The sequence below is a fragment of the Argopecten irradians genome, chromosome 8, assembly GCF_041381155.1.
Source record: "Argopecten irradians isolate NY chromosome 8, Ai_NY, whole genome shotgun sequence".
Classification (NCBI taxonomy): Eukaryota; Metazoa; Mollusca; class Bivalvia; order Pectinida; family Pectinidae; genus Argopecten; species Argopecten irradians.
In genome coordinates, this window is record NC_091141.1 from 227,908 (window position 1) to 245,495 (window position 17,588).

The 17,588-nt window shown below is 34.1% G+C and overlaps 1 long non-coding RNA gene across 1 annotated transcript; it reads left to right on the top strand.

Moving 5' to 3' along the window:
- The first annotated feature begins 1,272 nt into the window (after positions 1-1,272).
- Positions 1,273-17,072, top strand: LOC138329038 (uncharacterized). Its single transcript, XR_011209396.1, has 5 exons — positions 1,273-1,873; positions 5,600-5,711; positions 7,827-7,955; positions 12,638-12,767; positions 15,461-17,072. It is a non-coding gene; the product is annotated as an uncharacterized lncRNA (long non-coding RNA).
- The last annotated feature ends 516 nt before the right edge of the window (positions 17,073-17,588 follow it).

Sequence of the window (17,588 nt, forward strand, 5' to 3'; positions counted from 1 at the left end):
AGATTTATTTCCCTTAACGGCAAAAGATTTATTTACCTTAACGGCAAAAGATTGATTTACCTTAAGGACAAAAGATTTATTTACCTTAAGGTTAAAAAAGTTTTTTGATCTTAAGGTTAAAAAAGCTTTTTGACCTTAAAGATGCTCCACCGCAGACAGAGCATAAATGGGACCTATCATTTGAACAATAATTGGTGTTTAATCGTGTATATATATGTCTAATTAACTCAAGAAATAATATAAAATATTTGATTTTACTTTCGGTGCATGCGCAATCGGTACTGCATTCCATATAGGACATTATAGTGCCACGGATTTTTTTCGGGATGCAATTAATTATTTTTAATATCTTTATCTTGAAGTAAAATAAGAAACTCAGACTTTTCAATGGTGGTAACGGTGTAAAGTAAGTAACTTTTGTAACTGAAGAAAAATACTTAATCGTCTGGTCCTGTTTTTGATAGAGAAAAATTATCATTTGTCATCGTTGGAGCATCTTTAAAGGAAAAAAGAATTATTTACCTTAAGGACAAAAGATTTATTTACCTTAAGGTTAAAAAAGTTTTTGATCTTAAGGTTAAAAAAGCTTTTTGACCTTAAAGGAAAAAAGAATTATTTACCTTAAGGGCAAAAGATTTATTTACCTTAAGGTTAAAAAGTTTTTCGATCTTAAGGTTAAAAAAGCTTTTTGACCTTAAAGGAAAAAAGAATTATTTACCTTAAGGACAAAAGATTTACTTACCATATGGTTTAAAGTTTTCTGAACTTAAGGGCAAAAAATTTATTTACCTTATGGGCAAAAGATTTATTTACCTGAACGGCAAAAGATTTATTTACCTTAAGGGCAAAATATTTATTTACCTTAAGGGCAAAAGATTTAGTTACCTTAAGGGCAAAAGATTTATTTACCTTAAGGGCAAAAGATTTATTTACCTTAAGGGCAAAAACGTTTTTTGATCTCAAGGTGAAAAAAGCTTTTTGACCTTAAAGGAAAAAAGAATTATTTACCTTAAGGACAAAAGATTTACTTACCATATGGTTTAAAGTTTTCTGACCTTAAGGGCAAAATATTTATTTACCTTAAGGGCAAAAGATTTATTTACCTTAAGGGCAAAAGATTGATTTACCTTATGGTTAAAAGGTTTTTTGACCTTAAGGTTAAAAAGTTTTTTAACCTTAAGGACAAAAGATTTATTTACCTTAAAGGCAAAAGATTTATTTACCGTAAGGGCAAAAGATTTACTAAACTTATGGTTAAAAGTTTTTTGACCTTAACTGCAAAAAAGTTTTTTGACCTTAAAGGCGGCCATCTTAGATTTTGATAGTTAAAGTTTGTTACCGCTATTTCTCAAAAAGTACTGAAGGGATCTTTCTCAAATTTCATATGTCGGTTCCCCTAGGACCCTAGTTGTGCATATTGCATTTTGGGACCGACTGGTCAACAAGATGGCGGCCATCTTGGATTTTAATGGTTAAAGTTTGTTACCACTATTTCTCAAAAAGTGCTAAAGGGACTTTAATATATCTTAATCTTAACTTCATCTACATATACTAACAATATCGGAGTCAAATTTAACTTGAAATTTTGTTGATAGTTACGTATAGCACTTGATAGTATGGAGAAAGTGTGCTTAGCCATATATAGATAATTCACGTTGAATTGTATCAACCAATCAGGCGTCGTGTCTTAATACAGTATTCTCGGCCAGGAATTCCCCGCGTGAAACTAAAACAAAGCTTCTTAGTGATAACGATTGACACTGACCGGCGATTTATTTATCATGGCTGCTCTGGAGATGGTCTTAGCAGTAAAACAAAATCGGCTGGTTTGCAGCAACTTTGCACATTTGAACATGAAAACAACTTATAAAAGGTAGGCATAGAGTTTGTTTTATGATCAGGACTAACAGTGTGCATAAGGAGGGGTACTCCTACACGTGTATGTGGTCTTATTCTACCCTGATTACATTGTCACGATTGTGTGGATCATAGCGTATCTCGCCTGTCGTCGTGTTAACTTCTAACATTGTTTTAGTAAAGGAGGGATGCTGCCACGATTCATCAGCGTTTCAGATTAATTTCAAAATCTTTAGAATATTTTTTGGATTTTACGATTTTTATGAGGACATTGTGTATTGGAATGATTATAAGGATTTTCAAAAAAGCCTAAATTTAGCCCCACTCTGAATCACTGATTCATGTTATGCATGAGATATGTGTGTTGGTTGGTTGTGGGAGGAGTAGGGGGGGGGGGGTGTTCTCCAACAACAATGTTAGAGGTATAGCTTGAGGATACACTTGGGAACAGTCAGCAAAATAACATCATTAAAAAAAAAGCTGACCAGTAACCTCTCATGTTATTGTAGTGGAGGTAGGGAATGTTGTTTGCCTGATCTATTGCATCCTCGATACTCCAGGGGTTAGGATTACTTACAATCCACACCCCTGGACTATCTCATTGCAAAATTGGAGGCAGCTCAATGGAAAACAGCTGAACCAATCACAGACCTAGGCCTGCATAGATTTTCTTTGAAGACAACAGAGAGAGCAACACCCAACAGCGAAGCCACTCAGCCAACCAAAATGTACGATTAAATGGCTCTTTTGACGTATACAAACAATCAAATTACCTGTTCTGTTGCCTAAAATTTTACTATGAGATAGTCCAGGGGTGTACTGATGGTAAGTGATCGCAACTCCTGGAGTATCGAGGATGGATCTATCATAGAGCAGGGGTTTTATTATCAGGACGTACCTGGTACTTTTTGCTGGTTAGGGTAAATTGCATTAGATAGCATACAGAGAGTATAGAAAGGTACCCTTTGAAATTGCAATTGTACCGTCTCTCCTGAAAGATAATAAAAACCCTGATATATAGAGGAAGGACAAACTCGTTACAACAGTTTATTACAAATAACAGATATTAACAGATATTTCAATATTTACAAGGTACATCAACAACAGAGAACAACCACATATACAATGTATCTGTTAGCTGACAACCCAGCCCTTAGAATATTCTTTGCCTGTTTCTATGTAACCTACCCTAAAATATTATACAAATATCGACCTGTTTTCAGGTGGATACGGGGATTTATCAACTCGAGGAAGTGATATTATCCGAGGCCGAAGGCCGAGGGTTATATCACTTTCGAGGGTTGATAAATCGATATTTGTTTGTTATTAATGTTACTTACATGATGTTAACCATTTGACTACATGTATATACATACACTCATTTCCTCTTCATGATATTGAGTAGCCCTTCTGCACGATACTCAAGAGTCCTGTTGAATAATTTCGGGGCTGCGGTGGCCGAGTGGTTAAGACGTACCGACATATAACCACATCCTATGTGGGGCTGTTGTCAGGTACTGACCGCTGGTCGGTGGTTTTTCTCCAGGTACTCCTCCACCAACAAATCTGACACGTCCTTAAATGACCCTGGCTGTTAATAGGACGTTAAACTAATCAAACCAAACCAAATGTTGAATAATTTCGAAGAGAAAATGAAGGCTGATAATCAGATCAATAAAATAGAGAAAACATCACATTATAGACTTTACTTAATATTTGAAAAATCTGACAAAAATGCACACACAAATATTGGCAGAGTCACATTGATTCCAGTAAAACTGCTGCTCTCCGTTGACATCACAATATATTTTTGACGTCACGGAAATTCCCTTTACGCTATATTTGGGTACGACCTGGAGCCATTGGAATCTTATATCAACCTGTGAAGTGATTGTGACGTCATTTTACATGGTTCACCATCTGTGTTGATTAATTTCTGTCAAATTATATTCTTAGATATGAAAAAACATTTCGAATCCATCTAGGTGACACAGATGCTTTAAAAACTTCCTTTTGATTGAAATGTTTTTACTTGAATGATGTTTAAGAATAAATTTTATTTGGAATTTCTCTTTCTATAATAAAAAGAGTAGGATGAGGTGTTAAAACGATACAGCGATATACAGCATGTTTGCGTATCGATATACGATATGTTTGCGTATTCGATACGCTTATGAAAACCCATACGTATCGGTATATTGATATATTGATCGAGCCCTAGGTATTACATAGTCAGTTTATAAATGAAAACATCCAGCATAAACAGATCACTAGGTTTCCTCAAACAGAATTTTAAAGTAAAATTATCTCGAGGGATATTGGTGCTTACCAAAGAATGATCTATGTCTTGACAATTTGAAAAGTTATCTTTTCTATGCTTTTCAAACCTAATCTACCAAAATTAAATCCAAGATGGCGGGTCAGTTGGCCGTCTTTTTAACTGATCCTTTCCAAAATATATGCACGACTAGGGCCCTAGGGCAAACTAGATGTGTTTGTTAAAGTTCCCTTCAGTACTTTCTTAGAAATAGTGATAACAAACTTTTACTGTAACTATCAAAATCCAAGATGGCCGCCTGCTCAGTCTCAAAATGCATTATACACAACTAGGACCCTAGGAAAACCTATAGTATATATGAAATTTGACAAAAGACCCCTTCAGCACTTTATGAGTAATAGGGGTAACAAGAATTATCAAAGGATGGATGGAAGTACCACGGACAAAAGGCGATTTGAATAGTCCACCTTCTGATGATGTTCAGCTATAAAAACCTGTGGTTGTTCCACATAATTAAAATAGTTCTGAAGCTACAAATAGTCTTCGATGTACGTAATTATATAAATTGGTTAAAAAAGTCTAATAAATGTATAATGTCAAAAGTACAAGGTAATGTATCGGAAGTGGAGAAGATTAATAATAAATGGCTAGACAAGGATTCTATACGGTTACCGGACCAGGACCTCCATCAATATCCTTATTACATGGCCAGTTTCGCTGCATTACTTTGTCCTTTCTCCAAGCTCCCAGAGACACAGGGATTGGCAATTTGCAAGCTTGCCAATTTTGTTCCACAATAAATTTATATGTAGTTACAGACCAGGGTTCAAACCCAGGACCTTTGAATACTATATCCAGATGCTGTACTAATTTACAAATGACCTCATGAGTCACAAAGATTGACATATAGTCCAGTGCTGCCACCTTCCTCCATCCATTCTCCAAATCTTGGCCCCTTTTTTAACTATGACACACAACTACATGTATGTATAAACACAAATTTACATATACATGTATATGTAAGTATTGGTCGTTTCTAAAACTCTACCAATTGCAAAAGTATTCGCTTTTATCATTTTTACCATATACTGTATATATATATTGCACGAATTTTGATTTGATAATATTATATATATATATATATATATAGGTCACTCAATATAGGTTGAAATTTGAAAAGTTGTCAGATTCTGATACAGTGTTAAAATCCAGTCTGTCTGTGCATTTTTCTTTTCAAAACATCAATATGATATGGCACATTTGATTTATTCTGAGATTAATTTTAAAAATTATACCCGATGTAGTGATATCTTTAAAATTGTGTAACAAGAAGATTATAAGAAAGTTAAGTTCAGAGGATTGTTGATTGGAACTTTTTAAATAAAATTTCAAATTGAAAAATGGTGAATACAATGTATACTTTATGTTAATTGTGTATGGACACCCACTTTTTCTCCTTTTCAGAACTGTGAACAGATACAAAAAGAAAACATGTCAAAGGTATTGGCAATTTCGTATTAAAATGATCATGATTGGTGGTACACTGATCTGGATTGATGCTTTGGAGCCATTGAAGGTAATTATCATACTATTGTGATAAAATATATAGGAGTACAATTAATTAGTCATGTATAGCCATAGTAAAAATTACTATATTTTAGAATATTGAATCATCAAGTTTTTTTTACTACCGGTAGTCCCTTGCTGGTGAAACCAGAGGGGACTATAGTTTTTGTCTCTGTATTTCCATCAGTCTGTCTTTTCGGATTTATTTTCAAGATGATAACTTGGTAACAAATTACCTTTTGTAATAGGAAATTAGTCATATGTTGTCAGAGTTATCCTTATGAGATGAGCATTGAATCCTATTAACAAATTTTTCATGACTGACCCCCGGGGGCCTTAGGGGCAGGGCCAAAACGGGTCAAATAGGCTAAAACTTCAAAAAATGTCTTCTGAAATTCTGGAACTGGTAGAATCAAATACTTTTCATTGAAAGAAAGGTCTTACAGTGTAAGGTCCTTCACAAAAATTGTGAATTATATGACCCTGATGTCTCAAGTTTCCCACGGGGGAAGGGGTCAAATTGACTAAAGATTGTATAGGAAACATTTATTTACATTTTATGAACATTGCTTGCTTAGTTTTCATATGAAGTTAGGTGAACTACGTTATAATTAGTAGCCTGAAATAGCATTTTATCATTATATTCATATTGGTCAAGGGCCAGAGGGACGGGGCCAAAAGGAATCAAATTACAGGCTTAGACACTAACTTTATTTGCTTAGGAGACCTCCGGGCTCCTTTGATGATAAAAGTGGGGGCCCTGATGGAAATCAGGGGGCCCTGGATTTTGATCAAATTAAATATTGATATTTTTAATTCTTCTAGAATAATCATATATTGATGAATGAAGTAATTTCTTCCTTTTCGGAGATGTTTTTCCTTTGAACCAATTTAGATTCAGTAGGTTTAATAAAAGAAAATCACACAAAAATTGATCGTTGATTGTTCATATTTATTTTCAATTTTCCATTAAAAGCTTAAACGCTTTCCTTTGTAACTGCAACAAGTCTTGTTTGCATATATTATCGAATTCATCATCATCATCAGATTCTTCATTTTTTCATATATTTGATTACTTTGTTGTATTTCCTGAGAGGTTTTTGTTTTTTTCGCTGGTGGAGGAGTTAATTCCCAACCATCTACTCAAAAACGACATCTTGGAATGTAATCAAAGTCTTTCCGACGCTTATGATAGGAAGGGATTGGATTGTATTTATAACAAGCGTTTCGGTGATGCCGCTAACATCAAAGATTCACGTACCTTATTCGTTCGTTACACGTTTGCGAGAGTGCGACTGAATTATTAGTGCTCGTAGTTAGATCGGTAGACACTCGACATAATGCAAATTCAGTGGATTACCTGTTCTTAATATTATTTTTCTTGTAAAATAGTCAGGGGCCCGCCGGGCCACAAACGGCAGACAATCAGGGGGCCCGTAGCAAATTTAAGGGGCCTCGGGCCCCCGGTCTTACGTTAGTGTCGATGGCTGAATTGGCTAAAATTTCAAAACTCTTGTCTGAATTTACAGATTTGATGGAACCATGCAGATGCTCTTCATAGATTGAAATGTATATTCAGACCCTTTACAAAAATTGTAAATTTCATGGCCCTGTGGATCTCAGCTTTTCCCCTGCAGTTTGTTAATTGGAATCATTAAACTGTAACTTTATTGATATTGCTATTGGATCTTGAGAACAGTAAAATCTCTGACGACTTCGGAAATTGGATATTTTGAACTGTATCTTACAGAGTAATTGGCCGTTGCAATTACTATTTGACCTTTCGAACATGATAACATGAGAAAATATTCACAGAACATAATGAGACTTTAAAATTAGTTTTATATCAGTGTAATCTCACAGGAGTTTTTGAAATTAGTATTATTTGGCCTTAACATACAGAGTTATTGCCATTTGTAATAATATGGTTTTTAGACAGGTGACGGCCGGCTATCGACTCTATATATATATATAGAAGTTAAAGAAGTTTAAATTTAATTGGTATTTGAAATTTGTAGTACATTTACAGTTTATTCGAAGGGAAAAAAACCTACCCATGTTTATTTATTCATTTTGTTTTTACAAAAATATATGTAACATTGTTTTAATTATTGTATTTTGGTAGAGGATATTGCTGTTGTCTTTTGACAAGTGGATCTCAACTTGACATGTGGTTCATATAACAACAAGCAAGACTCTGTCCTAGGTTTTCGATGGTTCATCAATTTCTGATTGCATTGGCTGCTGTATAAAGGTAAGGACATGAAGAGTGTCTCATCAAACCTTAGTTTGAGATATAACGATACACCAGAGTAGCTACCCTAAGGTGGACAAAAATAAAACTGAAGTCAAATTAAGTGTGATGAACATTTAAGAATTCAACTTCCCATATTTCCCATATGTACTTAATCAACCAGCAACATTTACCATTAATTCACTATTATTTGCCATGATCAGAAATCACCAAGAAATGTGCTACTGTCCAATACAACATTTAATTCCATTTTCTTTTGGAGAATTAATGTACATAGCTATTTTTTTTCAGGGGAAATCAGGAAAAATAAGCATTGCTAATTCATGATAACCTAAGGTATAGGATACCACCCAAATTAAATATAAATGAATAAAAAACAAATGGTATAAATATTTGCCTAAGGGTACCCTCTGAATATGCAAGCAATAAAAAACATATCTTACCTTGCTATTTTGAAAGTTATGATTATTTTGAAAAATTTAAAAACTGAAATTTGAAAAAATTATAAAAATCTCAAAAAAAATTGTTGGATTTCTGAAATATCTATGCAAGTAAATAATTCTTGATGACCAAAGAGCATTTTACAATGGGCGTCTTGTCGTCCGGTGTCCGGCGTCCATCAACAATCCTCTCCATAACTGCTGGTCAGATTTCAACAAAATTTGACTGGTAGCATCCTTATAGGCTACTAACTGAAAATAGTATAAATGATGGGGCTGACCTGGGTGCCTTAGGGGCAGGGTCAAAAGTGGTCAATTTGACTGTTTCCATATAAACAACTTCTTCTCTGCAGCTAAACATGGGATTACGCCATAATGCAATGTTAACATCCATATAGGGTTGGGATTCAAAATTGTGCAAATGATGGGGCTGACCCACCAGGGCCTGAAGGGTGGGGTCAAAAGGGGTCAATTTAGCTATTTCCATTTATACGACTTCTTCTCTGCAACTAAGCATAGAAGAGCACTCATAATACAATGGTAGCATCCTTATTTGGGATTTGAAATTGTACAAATGATAGGGCTGACCCCTCAGGGCTTTAGACGACCAATAGACACGGGTTCAAAAAGGTCAATTAGGCTACTATTTTCATATAAATTACTTCCTCTCTGAACCTATGTATTGGATAGCATATTTGTATGGTATCAATAACATCATGATATGGTCGTGATTCAAAATTAAACTTTTGGAGTCAATTTTGCTAATTTTTCTAATTGTAAGAGTCTTTGTGATAATTACTAAAAAAAAAAAACAGGTGAGCGATACGGGCCCACTGGGCCTCTTGTATTTTTTGAGATATTGGCAGCCATACGTGTATGTACACATAAGATCTGTATGTACGTGTAACACAGTGGTTTATAGCATTCATTTAAAGATGCTCCACCGCCGACAGAGCATAAATGATATTCATCACTCGAACAATAACTTGTGTTTAATCATGTATATATATGCCTAATTAACACAAAAAATAACATAAAATAATCTATTTCGCCTTTGGTGCATGCGCAATCAGTACTTCATTTCATATAGAATATAGTGCCACGGAATTTTTTCGGGATGCAATTAATTCTATTTCATGTTTTTAACTTGAAGTAAAATTAGAAGCTCAAACTTTTCAATGGTGGTAATGGTGTAAGTAAGTAACTTTTGTAACAGAAGAAAAATACTAAATCGTCTGCTCCTGTTTTTGATAGTGAAAAAATAGCATTCGTCAGCGGTGGAGCATCTTTAAAACAAGATATACATTGTAAAGAACAAAATATACATCTAATAAAAGTATTTATTGAGATGTTGGTAATCACGTATCAGTATTATTAATTATCCCCCGCCCAATGAAGTTGGCGGGGGATATACAAATGGGTTCCGTCCGTCTGTCCGTCCGTACGAATGGTTTCCAGAGCATAACTCAGAAACCAGTAGAGAAACTTCATACACACATTGTTCTTATGATCTAGTAGTGCCTTTTGCTATTTTTAGGTTTTCATTTTTTGCATTTTTTCCATAACCATGGAAACATTGCTGAAAATAACATATTTTTGTACCAGGTTCGTTTCCGGAGCTTAACTCTAAAACCAGAAGAGATATTTCCACGAAACTTCATAGACATATTGGTCTTATGGTCTAGTAGTGCCTTTTGCTATTTTAAGGTTTTCACTTTTTGTACTTTTTTCTGTAACCATGGAAACATTGCTGAAAATGGCCGATTGTTGTGTAAGAATTGTTTCCGGAGCACAACTCTAAAACCAGCAGAGATATTTCCATGAAACTTCATAGACACATTGTTCTTATGGTCTAGTAGTGCCTTTTGCTATTTTTAGGTTTTCATTTTTTGTGCTTTTTTCTTTAACCATAGAAACATTGCTGAAAATATCATGGTAAATGGTAAATGTTACTTTGCAAAACTCCACCCATCTTTGTGTATATAGTCTAATATAAATGTCAAGGCTGTATACCTGATTCAACAATTGCTGAGCCCCGCTCTACTTGAATTATACTCCATCTTTCTTTAGCTCAACTTCCTTTTTCCTGTTGTTTTTTTCATACACATAAGTCTCCAAAATCAAACTTACTTCAGCTTTGATATCTCCATTGGCGGGGGATCTGAATGACTATGTTACCCTAACTATGGGCTGTGGCCTGAGGTGATCTACCAGCGAAGCCATGCACGAGCGGCCGTGGTCTGGCCAGGTGGTTCACATTTCGTTATATTTAATAGTGTTGTGAACAGCTTTTTTATGTATAACAGAAACATGACACAATACAATCATCTATTCATAACTTTTTCACTTTATGGATTTCTAGGTGTTAACAAAAAACAGATACGTGTGACGGCCCGGCACCCCTTCGCAAGCTGGCTGCATAATCAACACTAAATCTACACAAATGTATTCAGCAATAATTAAACAATTGTAAAAATAAAATATTAATGTCTATAACCTCTGAAATGTTTAGAAACCATTTTGAAATCAGAATTTGCAAGTATGAAACTGTATTCTTTTGCTCAAATATCGATTGTGTAACAGAGATGTGCGTATCAGTTATTGGTTTAATTAGTCGCCATGCATACTGTGTTTGTACCTTATGTAAAGTTTCTGTGACATCACGCCATCTTTTCTGAAATCTCCTATTCTTTAATTACATAGTTTGTTAAATATTATCATCATTTACCTTAAGATTACAATATACTGAAGGAAGTTGGTTTTTATCCTAGACCTTTAGGATACAGTCAAGTTACTTTTGTGGCTACATGTGCACTCTTTTCAATTAAACTTCATGTATACTGAGAATATGTAGTAGTGGTGGTCCGATTAATCGAGTTCGTCGAGTATCGTTGGTTTGAGGTGTTTCATCATTTAATCAAGTAAGAAATCTGTATTCGAGTTTGTCGGAATTTTCCCACACCATGATAAACCAAAGTATAAAGCTAGCTGATGAGAAAAAAACATACAAAAAATCATAGCCAACTTTTTAAAATCATTCCCTTGTGTGTGGTTGTCACTCACATCATTTCAAATTTAAACGTATAGACGAATAAGAGAGCACATACATAGTAATGTAAACGTTCAGGTGAGCATGATTTGTGAAGAAAATAAGTGACATGAAAACATGACAGCACAGAGAGGCCTTGCGATCGTAATTAAGCCTTTGAAGGGAATTTTTATATGAGACTTGTTTATACTTCAAGGAAAAAAATAATCGATTTTAATCTATCATTGATTGGTTAAATAAAACTGATGATTCCCAGCACTAATATGTAGACACTTACGCATACCTTACATCTTCAGCAAATTATAAAGTATGTTTTCACATTTGCACTTAAGATATTGATATGTTTAGGATGGTTACCATAGCTACTATAGCTGCAATGATACAAAACTAAAATGGTTCATGGCGCTCATATACTTTCACTAGAACCGCCATGTTCATTTTTGCGTTAAAATGCGTTTTGATTTTACTGACAGTGCAACACTACATAATTTTCATAATGCACTCACATGATATGTAAACTCAAGAAGCGTTTCGGAGAGAAAAAAAATGAACATTGTGGTGGTGAGCTAAACAACGTTTAATATATGAAGGATCTTACATGAGTGGCTATGTGATACGGAATTTATCAAACGAGTTCAATAATTTGATATGCCACGAGCCTTTAGGCACATAACTTTTAATAATAGACAAATAAGTAAAACTTCAGATTTCGTCTCTATATAAAACTGAAATATCCGGCTTGGATGTGAGGTCAGTCAATGATGACATCAAAACTACCTGTGACGTCACAATAGTGTTATTACATATGTATCTTACGATATTTATGATATGGCCGTATGACATGGCTGGACTGGCCAGTTATGTGATAAATATATGTATATTGTTGATTAGAAATTTGTGCTAAGTCCTTGTGTTTTAAATGATTTTTTCGCAGAAAACTTTTTTAGCCAAAGGTCAATAAAAATTGCAAATTGTATGGTCCTTAACTGAGCAGGTCCAAAAGTGGTCAAAATGTCTAAAACTTCATAATTTTTCATTTTTTACTCCCTGAAATGGAAGAATCAATTATTTATTCAACACATGGAAATGTTATATTCCCTTAGCAGATCAGTAGAGTAAAAGCAATAGTATTTATTTTGTATAGCTTTGTCTTCCTTTTTAACATGTTGATATGAAGATTTTATGCTTTTTAGGTGCCGTAGACTGCAGTAAAGCTAGAGAGGTTTCAGATAAAGGTTAACAGTCACACAAGTATGGAGGCCTTGAAGCCTACAGAGAAGTGGAGTGATAAGTTGGGGTTTCCAGTGATTGACTTTGGGCGAAGTACGTATCAATACAGGGGTTAGGTCTAAACAACCTTACAGAATTAAATTAATAAGAAAATTGGCTCTGACTGATGTATGACCCTTTGGTGTCTTAGGGGCAGAGGGGTGATAGCGGAGTGGTTACTAAGGTGTTCAAACCTATTGCTACTATCCCAGTGGCAGTTGGATCTTGAAATGCATTTTTAAGGCCTTACAGACTTCAATACATCAGATCTACAAGGATCAAATAATCTAAACCCATATACTTATAAGAATGATCTATAGAGTAAGTCTATATAGATGTTAAATAGATACTGTTCATGTCTCAGGTTTCTTGGCTCGCTACAGTAAAGTAAATGTCAAGTTTCTAATGTTTTGTTCATTTCAGAAGATTGCAGTGTCAAAATATGACGGTGATATTGTAACTCACAGGACAAAGGGATCATACGATTTCAAACCAACATGTTTTTGACATGTACATATTTTTAGGTTACCCGACCATATACAATGTATAGTCTTTTGTCGTGTGTTGTCCCTGGTCTGTTGTCTGTTAATATTTCCTTGTAAACACGATAACTTGAGTAAAAAAGAACCGAGCTGAATGAAACTTTGTATATAAACTAATATTGGAAAGATCTCGCAGGAGTTTGAAAATCAGAATGATTCTACTGTAATTTACAGAGTAATTGCCCTTTGCACTAATAATTATTATTGAACTTTGTGAACGCGATAACATGAGAAAGTATACACCAATCTTAATGAAACTTTGTATGTAGCTATATAGACTAACATTGGAAAGATATTGGACGTGTGTGAAAATCAGCACGATTTGGCAGTAATTTACAGAGTTATTGCCCTTTGCACTGATATTTATTTTTGGATATTGTGAATGCGATAACTTTAGTAAATATAAACTGATTTTAATGAAACATTGTATGTAGACTAACATTGGAAAGATTTCAGACGAGTTTGAAACTGAGCTTGATTCTACAGTAATTTATGGAGTTATTGCCCATTGCACTAATAATTAATATTGGACCTTATGAAGGCGATAACATTTGAAAATGTAAACTGATCTTAATGAAATTTTGTATGTAGACTATCATTGAAAAGATATCGCATGAGTTGGAATAACAGCTTGATTTTTCACGGAGTAATTGCTCTTTGTACTATTAATTATTATTGGACCTTGTGAACGCAATTACTTGAGTAAATATAAACTGAGCTTACTGAAACTTTGTATGTAGACTAACATTGAAAAGTTCTTAGACGAGTTTGACCGCGATAACTCGAGCAAATATAACCCGATCTTCATGAAACTTTGTATTTAGGCTAAAATTGGAATGATCTCGGACAAGTTAGGAAATTAACCTGAATAGATAATAACTTACAGAGTTATTGCCCTTTGCAATTATAATTATTGAATTTTGTGAACATCATTACTTGAGTAAATATGCACCGAGCTTAATGAAACTTGGCCTTTTGTAATAAATATAAACTGTACTACTGTTATGAATATAGGGTTTTGTCACAAAATTTGTCAGTCATTGCTTGTTGACGAAAAAAAATTGTCATTCTACTTTTTTCTGTAGTAAAAGCTTCTACTTTATAATAAAACAAAAAAAAAACAATACCAAGTGAAAATGGTCAGGTTTAAGAATTGGATCAGTATTGTCCGGAAAACTTCTTTAAAGAAGGATCCACATTTACCTTAAATTTCAAATGTAGGTATCCCTAGGGCCCTTGTTGTGCATATTGCAACAAATGGCCGACAGACAACTATCTTGAATTTTGATATTTTAAGTTTGTTACATTATTTTTGGGGAAGTATTCGCAGATCTGTATCAAATTGCATATATAGGTTTCCCTTTGGCCCTAGTTGTGTATATTGCTTTTTAAGAACGATCAACCAATAATATGGCTGACAGGCTGCCATCTTGCATTTTGATAGATGAAGTTTGAAAATCAGAGAAAAGATTCCTCATTCATTTGTCAGACATAGATCATTCTTTGGTAGGTGCCCAGATCCATCAAGGATCTCTTGATTTTTATAGACTTAGTTAATGAATGCCAGATAAGTACCCGAAACATCTCATTTTCTTATATAAATAGTATATGGATGGATTTAAGTCCTGATCTATATGATAGTGTCTATTGATGTATTTCTTGACTGAACTTAGAAATACAAGAGTTCACATTTTCATGCCTATCTTTGTCTATCTGGGTACAGAGAGAATTTGAGTTATAGTCATGAATAACATGTGATTTCCAATTACTTTTGAAAAACAGTACTTATTTATTATAACCAATATATAGATTATTAAGAGCCCTTTCATAGGCAGTTTCTACTTTGTTGGACTAATCATCTACAAATTTGACAATTTACCATGGATAAAATTCCGCAAATTTTATTCATTTGTGGTAAAAGTTCAGAAAGAATAAAAATGATATCGGTATACATGTATAGCTTCAGTACCAATTTACCTATGTTGTGACACTATCTATAGATAACACAACTATTCTCAAAAAATACTTTGATACAAGTCAACTGTTTAGCAGTAGGGTTGTTAATTTACATCATTGTCAATTGGGGTTGCACAGCAGTAATATCAACTTCAGTAAAATATAATGCACCATAGTGTGAGACAATTTTGTTAAATTCTGTTTAAATCTTTTTATGTTCTGTATTTTCTAACATTTTGTTTGTTTCAGGGAATATGAAGTAGAAGATTTCACTGTTCCTACAGCAAGACCTCTCTTAAGTGACATTTTGTAATACAGAAAAAGCGACATGACATGTAGGAGAGAAGTGAAATTCATGATGCCATTCATTGGATATTGCAGTGCCTCATGTTTCAACCAGTGAACACATGCATTTTAATTACGTCAAATTATGTTACTTACATTCTTAGATCATATGATATTTAATATTTCACCAGTGCAAATACTAAATTTGCACAATTTATAATATTTTTCTCTTTATTCAAATTGTCTATATATTTTATTGAAAATTAGTATAAAATCATTATCTAGACCATTTCTGTCATATGTAAGTCATTTTTATTTTTACCTGTAAATAATTATCCATTGTCAAGTATATCCTAGCTAAAGGTGTCAGAGTTAATCCCTTACTTCCTGGGACAAACAGGAAAGGATTAAGCCTTCAATTATCTCAAACCTTTCATTTATTTTTATAGACATGTTAATTGTTTCTCACCTATTTTTGCCTTGAGAAACACATGTCACTCTATTTTGAGAACTTTGAGTAAAAAGGCAATTGCCACCTGTCACTAGATTTTAGAGTAGGGATATGATTCTTATAAAAAGGAGATACAACAGTTAGTTAGTTAGTTAGTTGAAGAGTTCAGTTAGGAGTATAGAGTCAAAGATTCTTATATTTGGATTTTACCTTTACCTACCGGAAATTATATGAAGTTTATTACGGATACATAGCATTAATTGACTAACTCATCATGGTGACTTGACTTTCCCCTACGACTTCAACTGTATATATATATTTGTGTCTATTGTGTATTATCATTGGATTATGTGTAATTTTACCTCTCACTTGCAAATAAACAATCGTATCATATACTATGTGTTAATTGTGCCCCGCTAATTCCCCCATCATGACGAACTACTTCAACATCAATTCTAACGTGACCTGCCCAATCCGACCAGGGCTCCGGTCACAGTGTGGTGGAGTAATCCGTGTTTCGGTTACCATGTAATGAGTTGAATTTCTGATGGATGTCTAAAAATACCAAGTGTTTTCGGAGGATCAGACTACAATCATCAGTATAAAGGAAAGTTCTGGAGAAACGGCCATAAAGACCAAGAAGAGAGAACGATACTTCCAAATACTGCATATTGGGTGAGTACAGCCACTTTATATCACATGTGACACATAATTTTTCATTATTTATATTCACAAATATAAAGATATTGGCTAAACCCTAGATCAACCTATCAAAATGGAGTCTTCGAATCCTCTAAATGCATATGTAGCATCCATAGAAACTGCTCTCAATAATGGCAATAAAATTAAAGTAAATTTAGGAAATTTACATGTTAATGCCTTAGTAGACACAGGTGCAAATGTATCGGTAATTAATTCCCAATTATTACGCAAGGTTATTCACAAACCTGGCCTTTTGCCTTCGCACATTACACATATCATGGGAGTTTGTGGAACATCACATAAGGTCCTAGGTCAAATCGACCTTGACATAGATGTAAATGGATTAAAAATGAACAATACTTTTCACATCCTACAAACATTACCACAACAACTAATTCTTGGACAAGATTTCTTGGAAACACACAGAGCAAATATCAATTACTCTGAAAAAGTTGTATCATTTCAAAACAACATCACACTATCACTTCATTGTATACAAATAGGGACAGTATTGAGAAACATAGCGCACTCGCTCGTACTGAATCTATGATCGAATTAGAACCTCTCAAAGAATGCATCATTCCACTTAGAGTTTCTAAAGTAGGCAAAGGCTCTAATGTTATTCTTGAACCAGTCAGTGCACTTACTAACAAACAGATCTTAGGTGGTAGATGCATTGACAAAATTCACAACAATAGAGTTTTCTACAGAGCTTTAAACCCAACCAATGAGTCTGTCATTATCAAGCCTAACACAGTCATGGCAAAAGTTTTTCACATTGACAAACATTCTATAACATCAATAGAGGACACCAATGACACAGACAAACATGCAAATGATACAGATCCAATCTCTGTCGCTGAAGACCTTGGAGTCAAAGTAGATAACTCTTCATTATCGACAGTTCAGAGACAGCAGTTATTATCACTCATAGGTCAT